Below are 14,975 nucleotides of genomic sequence, written 5' to 3'. Positions count from 1 at the left end.
GAACGAACATGTAAACCGAATGGAACCAGATAGATTTGCGAACATTTTTAAAAACAACAAGCCGTATAGCAGAAGACCCGTTGGAATGCCGCCGAGAAGGTGGATAGACAATGTACAGTCAACAACAACTTACTGAAACAGAATAAGAAGCAGACAAAAAAGAGTAATCTTAAACGCACGGAGGAGAAGAAGCAGAAGAAGATGTATTCATATAATCGCAGTTAAATATTGCATTGTTAGCAAGTTCTGAACTATTCTGAAAATTTCAGGTGCCTAGGTAGCCTAGAACTCTGTTTAAAATGGATTACAAAATTTGCAGAGACAGTGACAAAGCCAAGTACGTTTTAAAAAATTATATTGGTGACCGTATTAGCCATATCAAATTTAAATCCGATTGCACCATTTATATGATGCATACCTACTTCAAAACATCACATTCTGAAAAGAAATCATATTCCTATAACACTGGGGCAGCACAAACAATAATTTTATTTCACACGCACACGTTAATTTGAAAATATACAATATTTTTGTTCGTGAGTGTATATACAGCTACTAGATAACACTTTAAAAAATTACAAAAGGACCCTCACTTTTTTAATACAGGGTTAAATTTACCCTCAAAGACAAAACAGACGTTCTTTCGAACTTGTCATAAAATTGCATATAAATGCCATAAAAATAATAAAAAAAAGATAACTTTTTAAAGGTTTATTTATTAGTGTTAAGTCTCACTAATTTAATCCCGTTGGAATTTAAAAAAATATTAGGTACAGGAAGGCAGAAAAAATATTAGGTACAGGAAGGCAGAAAAGAAAATCTTTAAAAGACGCACTCTGCAACGGTGAAAAACAATTAAAAGCGCCAAGAAATTTGTTTGTATTCCTCGATACCTGCTGAACAATGCAATGTGTAAAAAAATTATAACCATAAATATGTATAATAATTATTTGAATAAAAATATTTAAAAATGGTCTTTTTCTAATCTAGAAAAAGTCCCCTTAATTATAGGCAACACGTTAAACACATTGGTGTAAAACGTGGCATCTATACAAACCTCCTATAAAACAACAGTGCGGGAACTTTTTGCTGACACAGACGGACTTTGACAAATTCAAATTAAAACCCAAATAGTATTTTGCCGTATTTCAAAACAAAAGCACGTGAACAAATTTGGAAACCATGAGTTAATTAACACCTTACCGTGTTTTACCGGCGCTGAGCCTGATTTATTACAGTGATAATCCAGTGAAATTAAATATTATATCTCGACATTTCAAACAATCAACACAAATCTGAAGCAGCTACTTCCAGATAACTGTTATCGCAAAAGCAAAGATTGAAAATAGTTTTTTAATAGTTCCGTGTAAATGTAAATACAATAGCCGTTGTTCTCTTGTTGTTTTGCCGTTTTTATGAATTAAAGTGCATCCGAATAGGTAAGTAGATGCTTCTGATTTAATTATATGGTTTTACATTAATTATTTTAACATGCTTTAGTGGACATAACAACTATTTCGTCAGACGTTGATAGTATTTTGTCAAGATATTTAAAACTGCATTCCGCAATATACACGTTTCTAATAACCCGGCACATATTTTAATATTTTTATCTACTACACAAACTTGTTACGAACTTATTTTTTTGTGATAAAATTCTTGACCATCAATTTCGAGTTTATAAGGTTATGTTTACTTATTTAATAAAAGGTTTCTGTGCATTTAATAGTATATTATTCAACGAGCATGTAATGATGGCTATTACTCACGATGATGAAGTTTGCGACACGAGCCGTAGGCGAGTGTCGTAATTCATCAGAGTGAGTAATAGCCATTACATGCGAGTAGAATACTATACTTTTTCTACGACCTTTTTTTTATTTTAATTAGTAAAAAATTTAATTATCAGCTACTCGAGATTTAAATTATAATAATTTAAAAAATACCTACATGCTATTTACCCCTAGTACGTGGCTAAATAAGTGGTTGCCTACTATTACTAAATTCTTATTTATTGTAAAAATACAACTAGAAATAGTCAATATAAGTTCTATTCGTTTCAGAAAAATTATAGGCTTAAATTTGTACCTACTGTAAGTGAATGTAATAAATAGGAAATGGCTGTTGTTGGTGGACGTATTTCATATAATATATAGTTATAATGTATATTTAACTATATATAATATAATAATATAACTATACATAATATATTATAACATTTAACACAATATAACTTGAAAAACAAACACAATATTAGTTATAAATTCCAATTAACATAAACAAAATGCGCTAATGTCACTGTCACTAAATTAAATGATAAACGTCAAAGTTTTTAGTAAACAAGATATAAACGTAAAAAATATACTGACATTGTTACAGTTAAAATTCCTTTAAAAATTTTTCGAAGTTAATTATTGGTATAAATTACAATCATTATTGTATTAAATAAACAAGTTAAAGTATTTTTTTTGTAGTTTATATACGATTAATATTAAAAGTGGCATGCGCCACTTGAATCTAACTTCAGCCCGTGAGTAATGACCCGTGAGTAGCTTCAGCCCGTGAGTAATGAATTATTACTCACGGGTCCAGTAATGGGTGCTATTATCTATGAAAAAATAGCGAATAATGAGCATGTTATTAAACGGTCGTAGAAAAAATAATTTTATGTCATACCGATTTAATATTGTTTATTTATTACTTATTTACGAACCACATAATGGTATACTTTATGCCCGCGCGGGCATAATGTAATAGGTACTTTATACCCACGCGGACATTAAAGAAATTATTGCAATAGGAAACAACAAAAATCAAACATTTACGCATTCAGTATTAACGCCTGTTTGTTAAAAGTTTGTCCGACTAGACACACCGTTAAGCTATTAACAAATTTTCAGCTTGCTATTTTTAATCAACTTTTTGAAGTTATACTTTTTAGGCACGAGGGTGAATTTTTATATTCCCTGGCGCATGCGCACACCGACAGTATGGTATTAGTCGCTACATCTTTACAGTCGCTAAAAGAATACCTATATTATTAGTGTTTTTAGTAAATATATTTATTATAATTTTTGTGTCTTTGGATGTGTCTTCCTCGGAAATAAGATATTTTATAATAATAGTAAGTATATTTAAAGCATTTTTGTATACTTCACTTGGTCTATTAAATTTGTCAGTATGTATGACAAATCTTGTAACCTGTCAAAGCAAAGGGAATATAGCTCAGTGGTAGAACGTGTGACCGGAGATCGAGAGGTCCCCGGTTCGAATCCGTCTGTTTTCTATTTTTTTTTTATTTTTGGTATTGTTTTAATAAAAATTTTTGGAAAGTGGTAAGTAAAAATTAGTTTAATCTTTAAATAAAATACAAATAACCTGTTGAAAGTATATTTATTTCGTTGAAATAATATAATATAGAGGAGTGCATATAGATTTTCACTTCGGAAAAAATCAAACAAGAAAGAACTTTTTGTAATTTTATTAAGAAATGTTTAATAAACAATATATCAACAAGTTCTACTCGAGAAGTGGATGCTTCATTTTTTATTAAACAAATGAACTACGAAATTAGATATTTTTTTAAATAACTCCGAAAATATAAATTTTAGAAAGGAACTGACTTGATTATTGAATAATTCAGAAAATTTTACAAAAAACACCTCATGTGTAAAGAATTTTCTAAAATTAAATCTGTATCTTTTATAATTTTTTATTTATAACGCTAAAGTCACCCTTCTCACAAACATTGGCGCACTGTAAACTAACGTACGGCGAAGTGCACGGTTGAGTTATTTTAATGTAATTCTTTAACTAATGGATGGAATGAAATTTTATAAATTGAACATGAAACAAAAATAATTAGGCTATCTTATGGTTATAATAGAAAGAAATAAAATGTATGGGCATAAGTACGGTGTGGGCGGAAATTGAGCCTTACATGAATTTTGTTTAAAAATTATTTAAAAATGTGTAACTAATACAATTTGTCTTATAAAACACTTAATTTTGCAAAACTTATCTTTCAAGCATCTTACGAAATGATGTTTTATTCGAAAAAAATCTCAAAAATTTAATTCAAATGATATGACGTCTCAAAAAATGTAATTTTTGAAATCTGCGTAGTTTTATAGAATTACCACCACTTTAAGACGGTATTATTCAAGTTTGAATAGATTTATTACAGATTTATAAATGCTTTTTTAAAGCTTAGGATGTAACTTTAAAATGCACTGAATTATTTTAATTTAGAAATAAAATAAACTATTTCTTTTTTGGAAAATTAGGAAAGATAACAAAAATGTAATACAAAAACCGAAAATTACCAGCTAAAAAAATGTTTATACAAAGTGATCAAAACTTTTTTCTGTAAAACTTACCTAAAATACATTTAATAATAAGCTTCAATAATAATAAATGTTCAGCAAAAAAAATTTTTTAGCTCTTATACAGTATGTTTGCGTTAGTTGGAACCTATTGATAACTTTTTTATTAACAGTTTTACGAAAAAAAGTTATTCTTTATAAAATACTCTGCATCGTATATATTCTAAGATACAATCATGAAATATCAAATTTAATTAATGTTATACGAGGTATGTCAAAAAATATGAATTTCACTCATGAGTAAAGTACATTTACCTTTCACAATATCGAAAATTGTTATTAAGAAAAGTTGTTTGGAATTAAAGAATTTGTTTTAGTGTTCAATTACATCCTTCTAATTTAAATATTGTGAATAATAAAGGCACTTTACTCTTAAGAAAAATTCATACTTTTTACATACTTCGCATAAAATTAAAAAAGTTTGATATCTGATGATTGTATCTTAGATTTTAGATCAGGGAGAGCATTTTATGAAGCATAACTTTTTTTCGTAAAAGTGATAATAAAATAGTTATCATAATTGTAATAAAATGATGAGTATCCGTAATTTGAGAAAAAATTGATTTTTTTTTTCGATTAGAATGATGTAATTGTATATTTAGAGATAGTTTCTAATTTCAAACAACTTTTCATAATAGCATTTTTTGATATTCTGGAATACAAAGGTACTTTACTCTTTAAAGAAATTCATATTTTTGACATAACTCGTATAAAATTGATAAAATTTTATATCTGATGGTTCAGTTTTAGATTTTTGACTATCCAGAGCATTTTATTAAGAATAACTTTTTTTCGTAAAATTGGTAATAAAAAAGTTTTCCATGTGGTTCCTAGCTACGCAGACACACTGTATAAGAGCTCTGTATAAGAATTTTCAAATTGCAATGCCATATTCGGATTCAGCATAATCAAAAACAAAATAGAAACATATTTGATCAAAGTAAAATGATGAATTTAACGATATTTTTAAAATTATTTATACAAAATAATTGTTATTGTTTAAACAATTAATAAAAAATTAGCGGCCAAATTTGCGAGTAGAACCTTTTACTTTAACATGTATATAAACTAACAAAAAAAGTTTTAGAAAAATATAAGCTTGTTTGAATTTTTCCGAAACAATGCACATTTTCGTTCTAATTGCACTCCCCTAATAGAAGTATAACTTCTTACGTGTGTACAAAGTACACACAAATTCCTTTTTTTTGGTACGCAGGATCCAGGTCTATTATTTTCTGCCATCCATTGTTGAAATTTGTCGTACGTTTCTTTAGATTTTTCGGTAACAGATTCTCAGTCGCATTTTTGGCTTTGTTAACTATTTCTTCAGAAATATCGAATTTCTCTTGCATTCTGACTTTTTTTTGACAATGTCACATAAAAAAACTTTGTTTACTTTAATAACAAATTGCTAACCAACATCACTTTCCTAGCAACGGTACTAAACACCTGCTGCGATACAATAGGTTTATTCTAGCAAACAGTCAAACTAGTCAGAAACCGTCAGCAAACAATTGGTCAGTGAGAGAACATACTACAGTCACCAGTGTTATCCCTTCTACTCGTGCTGGTCCTCTATTCGCTGATGGTTTCACACAGTTTGAAACTGATGCTAGAACAAACCTAATATTACTTCTAAATATGTAATATAAAATAAAATTAAAACTTTGAAATGAACCGGTATTAGGTAAAGTTTTGTATGCACCACGTACATTGTGGAAGAAGAAGAGCAAAGAATATGAAAAGACAATAAATTTTTTAGTAACGCATTATGGGATAAACAAATATACATTGAATTTAAAAGAGAATAAATACATATAAACAACTTAATCAACTGATGTATTAGGGGTGGCCAAACTCCTTGATAGTCCGAGCCATTTTTAAAATTAGAAATTTTTCGCTAGCCGCAATACACAATTATCTCGAAAGTGTAAAAAATATGAAATTTTTCTCTAGTTGTTTGGTTTTCACGATTTTTAAAATGAAATAAAATGGTTCACATCGTTGTTTCAAATATGCAAATAATTCTGCAAGCAACCTTTACTATTTAATTCAGGATACTTCGATTTTTCATCATCCTTCCATCTTTTTCCGGGACGGCCTACTGATATTCTACCTTCTCCCAAAAAACACCGTCTTTAACACTCTGTCTTCCTCTGATCTACCACATGACCTCCCACCTTAGCCTTTATTATGTCTGACGATATTCTCAGTACCGTACACAGTCACCAATTGACGCCTTCTCCACTTTCCTGTGCCATCTCTTTGATGGCCAAATATCATTCTGAGAACTTCGCTTTCAAATACCAGCATCTTTATTTATTTCCCGCTGATGTAGAGTCCATGTTTCTCTTCTATATGTAACAATTGGGCGAATAATTGGCTGTACAGTCTTAATTTAGATTGTCTTTTTAGCAGCTTAGGTCTTAATAATAATGATAGGGAGTATTATGCTCTATTCCACGCAGCTATCCTTGCTGAGCGCTCTTTTTGTATGTGGTTGTCATCTGCCATTACCGCCCCTCGATATTTAAACTCTCTTACTACTTAGAAGTTGTGGTCATTAATAGTTGTTATGTTCTGCTAAACTTTTGGTTTTGGATTTTTGGTTACTAGTATGTATTTCGTCTTCTCTTCATTTATTCGAACTGACTACCTGTTTCTTCCTTGAATTGTGAAAATATCCCTCTAACGTCTCTTGTAGATTGAGCGACTGCACCTATATCATCAGCAAAGGCCAACAATAGTTTTGATCCTCGATTCGCAAATCCTGCTGTCAGCTCAGATGATCTTTTACTTACTATCTACATATTCTAAGGCAAATTGAACAGCAACAGAGATAAGTGAAAGGGATCTCCTTGTCCAAGTTATGATGTTACACTTAGTCTTTTATATTTTTTGTCAGTAAGACATTTTGCAACAAATCAATTAAAAGTAATTCAGGTACATTTATTGAGAGCCACAAATAATCCTTCAAAGAGCAACATGCGGATCAACCACATTTAGTCACCCTTGGACGCCCTTGGTACATATACAACACATTACGTGAAAAACGCGTCAAATACCTGATGCTATTAAGGGATCGTTTTATTTCCCTGGACAATAATTTCTTCTTCTTCTTTAAGTATTTAAGTACCGTGCCCAATTTTTTTGGTGGGTAGCTTCCATGACAATCTGCCGATATCGTTCTCGACCTTGTGCGGCATGTAACAATTGATCTGCTAATAAGCCAGTCCATTGACGAAGGTTTCGGAGCCATGAATATTTCTTCCGACCAATTCCTCTTTTTCCGTCGATCTTTCCATTGAGTATTAACTGCAGCATCCTGTATCTGCTACCTCTCATTATAAGCCCCATATATTCCAGTTTTCTCTTTTTTTATCATCTTGGTTAAATCACCTTCGCCTTCACCTACTCTGTTTAAGACTTCTCTGTTTGAAATGCGTTGAACCCAAGATATTCTGAGCATTCTACGATACAACCACATCTCAAAGGCTTCTAATTTGTTCATCATGTTAACCTTCATGATCCAAGTTTCACATCCATATAGTAATTGTAATACAGGATACACATAACATTTTAGGAACTTGATTCTTTGTTGTAAGTTCAGCTGAGAGTTGCTCAGAATAGATCTAAGTTTCATAAATGCTCCTCTTGGAATTTCTATACGAGTTTTAATTTCTTCATCCGGATTTAGTGTCTCGTTTATCCAACATCCTAGGTATTTAAAATGGTTAACTTTTGTTATTGGTTCATCACTGACAATTAGTTGCATAGGGCCGACGTCTTGTTTACTAACCAATAAACAATAATTTACAAGACGTTATATAATTTAGATTACTTTTATCCGTTTAATTTGTAAAATAACAAAAGTCTCAATATTTTGTAACTTTCTTATTAATTGTGTCACGAATATTGTGAGAATAGGTAGATTCGATATAATTTTAACTCATAAATATTTACATTTGATTCACATTATTTGTTTAAGTTTTTTTATAATGTATATACAAAAACAGTAAAACATTAACCTCGACCTGAAGAAACTGGATATGTTAATTACATTTCTGATAAATTACAAGGAATTATATAGTACAACATTAGGTTTTCCTGGAATCCCCACTGACGCTCAAGAATATAATAAAGTGTAGTCTTAAGTATAATAGGCGAGGAAACGAAGCATTACACCTAGGAGCAGTAAGATCGATCGTCATGCAACTTTTTGCATTCGATTCAGGAGAGTGCCAGGAAATTTTGTGAACTAAATTGATATCCGGGAGATGAAAATTTCTACAGAAAAATGTATTTAAAGAAATGAAGAGATGGAAAATGAAAAATTTAGAACTCGGAAAATACTGACGGCAATCAGTTCAATTTTTATACTCTGTAGGTTTTGGAGGTCGTTGAACGCGAATTTCATCTCTGCGATGGTCTCCAAGGTACCTGGTGCCTAGGGTGGAACTCGTCGCCTGGAGTTATAGGTTATAATCATTCAAAATCAGTCGATAACCATTACTCTAGATTTTTAGTGGTCGCTGAACGCGAACTTCATGTCGGCGGTCCGCGACGGTCTCCGAGGTACCTGGTGCCCAGGGTAGAACTCGTCTCCTGCCTGGAGTTTTATGATTTACTCATTTAAAATAAATCAATAACTCTTACTAAGGAGTTTTGGGTGTCACTGAACACGAATTTCATGTCAGCAATTATCTCGGAGTTATCTGGTGCCTATGGTGGAATTGATCGCCTGGAGTTTTATGTTATAATCAATATCAGTCCATAACCATTACTCGGGCGGTTTTGGTGGTCGCTGAGGTGGTCATCAAGGTACCTGGTGCCTAGGGTGGAACTCATCGCCTGGAGTTTTATGTTATAATTATTCAAAATCAGTCGATTACCATTACTCGTAGGGGTCGACAAGACAAGAATTCTTGTCTTCACAACAACTTCTTGTCTTGTCTTGAGAAAAAATCAAGAAATTAAAAAAATCTTGTCTTGACGTTTTCTTGACATCTTATATCTTGTCTTGGCTCAAGAAATTTCAAGACCGGTCGGGTGATTCGACGCGACCTTTTTATTGCGTTGCGTGCTAACACGGCCTCCACTGTCACTGGGGGAGTCCCCGAACTGCATTTGTTTTCTGACGAACTCAAAATTGATGTGTAGTTGCATGCTTACAATAAACATTTTGTATGTTTCACACATATTCTAAGCTTAGCTGTCCAGGATTTTATAAAAATTGTTGAGCCAAATCGAAACAGTTTAGACATCGAAAAGGATTTTGATTATTTGGAGGATGAGATTGAAGTAGAAAATGCTATCAATGCTACGACTTTAGATTTTAACTCTATTGTAAGTAAAATTTAATACCTTGTAAAAAAAACTAAAAACTCAGGGCAAATGCAACTTAAACTTAACAGTGCTTGCGAGGCCATAAATTGTAAGATGACTATGCCAGAACTAGATGTGCCTACAAGATGGCATTCAACTTTCGAGATGCTAACATGGGGCTTAAGTGTAAAAAATGCTTAAAACTATATTTTGTGACAACAACCAAAATGTAAATAATTGGAAAATGTTAGATAAAGAATAGTTCTGATCAGTAAATTTTGTCAGTATCTGAGAAGGTTTAAAACACTTTCTTCAATTCTCGAAGCGGAAAAATATTGCACACTCCCATTGGTGGTAATTGGAGTAAATTTACTTTTGGACAAACTGGAAATATGGGCTTATGAACTTAATAATAAAATTGATAGAGACGCTACCGATGGGCAATTAATTTACTGCATTTAAGCTGCGAGAGATAAAATATCGAAACACTATAACAAAACTAAATGGCTATACTGTATTGTTGTTATTTTGAATCCTCGCCATAAAGTAGAGGCATTTTCCTCTTCATCTTGGGAAAAGCTTCTATAATCAGAGGCAGTACAAAAACTTAAACAAATATTTAAACCTAACTACTTTAATAAATCCCAGAATGATCTATAGAATCCAATACCAGAGCCAGTACTTAGGTCTGAAAAAAGAAGATAACGAATTTGATTTAAAAAATTACTTACCTATTTAAGATGGGACTTACCCATGGAGCTTTATCTTATAATCAATATCAGTCAATAACCATTACACTGGGGTTTTAGGGACCACTGAGCACCAATTCCATGACGGCAATGGTCTTCGAGGTACTTGGTGCTCAGGTTGGAACTCGTAGCCTGAAGTTTTGTGTTATAATCATTCAAAATTAGTCAATAACTATTACTCCTAACAGTAGCAAAAATACATATTGCAATATATATCCAACTCTTCCGTCTTCTCTCCTAAGCGAGAGAAGTCCCATCTCTCGAACAATTTACACCATGTACGTTAGATGCCTTTTTGGACATGCTACAGTAAACTCATACCTGTAATAAAATAAAACTATCAGAAACAGATACATGTGAATGTGACGGCAGTTTTGATGACCTTAACCACTGGATGTTCCAGTGTCGGTATAATCAAGAAGCAATACAATTTTTATTTGAAGCCATCTCCCAACAAAAAGTTATATTACCATTGAACGTCGCTTCTCTCCTATATTTAAGCAGTCGTAACCCAACCATTAGGTCAACTTTAGAGGAATTTTTCAAACGGACCAAACGGAAAATTTAAACCTCCTCTTCAAACAGTGTTGCGTGAATGCGAAATGTTAGGGCCGTAGTTGTATTTTCCTACTGTTTTTCCTTTTATATTATTTACCTTTAACCGTTGCCTGTATTGTCTGTTTAAAAAAAAAAGTCGCTATGACGGGCACCTTAACGTGAAGCGTGTGTCCATATTATTCCTTGTACAATCTTCAATAGTGTTTCCAATGGGAAGGTTAGGAAATCGAGTGAATGTGCGTAATGGAAATTGACCGGCATAATATATATTATTTTACTGTATATTATATATATATATATATATATATATATATATATATATATATATATATATATATATATATATATATATATATATATATATGTATAATATATACATATATGTATATTATTATAAAATGTAATTTTTTACCTATTAATAAATTGTCTGGCTAAATACATAGGTCTTGAATCTAAGGCAAAAAAAACTATTACTCTGGGGTTTTGGGGGTCGCTGAGCAGGAATTTCATGTCGGCGACTGTCTCCGAGGCCCCTGGTGGACAGTGTGGAACTCGTCGCCAGGAGTTTTATGTTATAGTGATTCAAAATCAGTCAATAACCATTACTTGGGGTTTTGGAGGACGATGATCATATAACTGTGCTTAGCGCCCCCAAGAACTTTCGAGTAATGGTTATTGAATGATTTTTAATGATTATAACATAAAACACTAGGCGACAAGTTCCATCCTGGGCATTAGGTACTTCGGAGATCATCGCCGTCATGAAATTCGTGCTCAGCGTCCTCCAAAACCCCGAGTAATAGTTATGGACTGATTTTGAATGATTATAACATAATACTCCAGGAGCCGAATTCCACCCTGGGCTTCAGGTACCTCAGAGACTATCGCCGTCATGAAGTTCGTGCTCAGCGACCCACAAAACCCCCGAGTAATCATTATCGACTGATTTTGAATGATTATAACATAAAACACCAGACATCGAATTCCACCGTGGGCACAAGGTACCTTGGAGAACATCGCTGAGATGAAATTCGTGTTCAACGACCTCCAAAACCCCCGAGTATAAAAATTGAACTCAGTTCCGTCAGTGTTTCCTGTCAGAGTTATAAATTTTTAATTTTCCATCTCTTCGAGATGCACTTCGAATGCATTTTTCTTATGGATATTTTCATCTGCCGTAGATCAATTTAGTTCACAAACTTTCCTGACACTCTCCTGAATCGAATGCCAAAAATTGCATTTGCATGACGATTCATCTTAATGCACAAAATTACTAGATTTTGGGCTTTTTGGTGCTTTGTTGCTTCGCCTATAAGTAGGTATCCTGTAATCAACCGCGAGCGGTTATTTACAAGGTGAAAGTGTGATATTTCAAGAGTGCCAAATCTTCATGCCAAATATTTGTTTTACAAGAGTATATACCTACGAAAGAATGTTCATTAGTTCAAGAGTTTTTAGGAAGGTCACGGCTAGTATATTTTAATTTGGGATTTTTTTAGTTTTCTTTAAAATTTGAATACCAAAAAAATAAGAAGTTTAAAAATAGAAATTGCATTGAAAACATCTTTTTTTGTTTGACAAAATCCTTGATGATATGAATTCTGCAGTACTGCAGCAGGCAGACCAGTCTCTCTGTGGTCAAATTGTACGATTTTGTTGGATGTACGCTCACACACGATTAAAATTTTTGTCAATTAGTCGAATTCGACAAAATTGAACGACGCCGCAGTACCGTAAGTGGCCGGCTTTAATCTGCATCTATATCGAAACCTCTTTTAACCCACGGTTGATTCAATGTTGTTCGCACAAAATAACGCGCGAAATCAGCGTTCATAACGATGAAGTCGCTTTTTCCATCCATCCAATGGCACTACAGCCCAAATCGAGCCTTGGCCTCCTTCAACAAGCTTCTCCAATCATTTCGATTTACCGCTGTTCTTTTCCATGAACGCGTTCCCAGGAAGTTCCTGGCATCCTCATCGACTTCGTCTTCCCATCTCTTTTAGGTCTTCCAACAGGTCTTCCCTGCATTCTTGCATTCAGCAATTTTCTGGAGATTCTATTCTCATGCATGCGGACCACGTGCCCTGCCCACCGTAATCTCTGCAGTTTAGTGTATTGTGCTAGAGTTGGTTCGCTATATTGCTCGTATATTTCTCTATTATACCTAATTCGCCAGTTGTTATTTTCACTTATTGGGCCCAGTATCCTACGTAACACTTTTCTTTCAAACACATCTAATGCATTGGCAGATTTCTGTGTCACCACCCATGTTTCGCAGCCATAATTTACTATGGGCCTGATTATTGTTTTATATACCCGGAGTTTTGTTTTCCGGTGTACGTCTCGCTATTTGAATATGTGGCCCATCGCGAAATAGGCTTTATTTGCCAGCACAAGCCTTCTATTTATTTCCGGTTCTTCTTCATTGCTTGCAACCAGATCCATTCCTAGGTACGTGAATCTATTCACATGTTCTATATCGTCAATAAAGTGTTGTTGCGCCGGTCTATTTGATCTGGTTTGTATGAGTAGTTTTGTTTTATTTGTATTTATTGCTAGCCCTACTGCTTCTGCACTCTGTTTCAACTCAACGTAGGTTTCTTCCGCTGCATTCATTGTTCTGCTCATTATGTTTATATCATCTGCGTATGCTGCTAATTGGGTAGATTTGTTTGTAAGTATGTTATTTCCGCTCACCGTCAACCGTCTAATTACATATTCAAGAACAAGATTAAAAAGCGTTGGAGCCAGTCCGTCGCCTTGTTTCAGTCCTTGCGTTATCGTAAACGCATCAGTGATCTGTCCTTGAATACATACCTGTGCTTCTATTTCTGTCATTGTCATTTACACTAGTCGTATTAATTTTGATGGTATGCCAAATTCTTCCAATATATTAGGTAGAATTGTTATATCTATTGAATCATAGGCTTGTTTAAAATCTACAAAGAGATTTTAAACGTCCATGTCATATTCCCATGCTTTGGCTAGTATTTGTTTAACTGTAAATAGTTGGTCAATGGTAGATCTATTTTGCCTAAACCCTGCTTGATATTCCCCGATGATTTTTTCCGTGAGAGGTTGAAGTCTTCGATTAAGGATGTTTGTGAATATTTTGTATCCCGAACAAAGTAAAGAGATGCCTCTATAATTCTGACACAACAGTTTGTCTCCTTTTTTATGAATAGGGCAGATTATACTTTTCTTCCATTGTTGGGGTATTTCTTCTTCTATCCATATCTCTCGTATTAGCTGGTACATCTGTTGTGTCAAATTGCTTCCTCCTTGCTTGAGTAGTTCTGCCGGTATTTTATTTATTCCCGGTGCTTTATGGCTTTTTTGTATGTGGATTGCCGTTTGGACCTCCTCTAGCGTTGGGGGTCTAGTTAATTCATTTTCTTCTCCATCTTCCCCCAGCTCTTGTTGTTGTACCTCCTGCCGTGCCTGCTGCTGCCTCTGCTGTTTTAATGGTGGTTGTGCCCCTTTGTTTAATACTTCCTTAAAATATGTCATCCAGGTTATCTTAATTTCGTCCATATCACTAATGATTTCACCCTTCTTATTTTTGCAGAGGCTAGTCTTCGGTTTGTATCCCTGTCTTAAATGTTTAATAAGTTGGTATGCACTACGTGTTTCGTTTTCCTTAAACTCCCTCTCTATGTTTAGTATCCGTTGGTTTTCCTACTTTCTCTTTTTCTGCCTGCACAGTTTATCTGCTCTTCGTCTTTTGTTCTCAAATTCTGTTTTTCTCTCTCTAGTACGTCTGAGTATGTAATTCTTATGTGCTTCATTTCTTTCCTGTGTAGCTTGTTTGCATTCTTCATCGAACCATGTTTCTTCTCTCCGTTGTGTCTTTGTTCCTAGGACTTCTTTCGCTGTGTTTAGTATGATACTGCTTATGGTGTTCCATTGATTTTCTATTGTGGAGTCTGCTCTGTTTTCTTCTACTAATTTTCAT

At 33.4% G+C, this 14,975-nt stretch overlaps 1 protein-coding gene across 1 annotated transcript in view; it reads left to right on the top strand.

Annotated features, from left to right (window-relative positions):
* Positions 1–1,127: 1,127 nt before the first annotated feature.
* Positions 1,128–14,975, top strand: part of LOC114326014 (chloride channel protein 2) — a 251,418-nt gene continuing 237,570 nt past the window's right edge. The window contains exon 1 of the mRNA XM_050647860.1: positions 1,128–1,439. The gene's annotated coding sequence lies outside the window, so the exon portion shown is untranslated. The remainder of the gene's footprint in view (positions 1,440–14,975) is intronic.

Source organism: Diabrotica virgifera, chromosome 3, assembly GCF_917563875.1.
Source record: "Diabrotica virgifera virgifera chromosome 3, PGI_DIABVI_V3a".
NCBI classification, from domain to species: domain Eukaryota; kingdom Metazoa; phylum Arthropoda; class Insecta; order Coleoptera; family Chrysomelidae; genus Diabrotica; species Diabrotica virgifera.
Note: the sequence above shows the minus strand (reverse complement) of the source record. Positions and strands in the feature narration are given on the sequence as shown.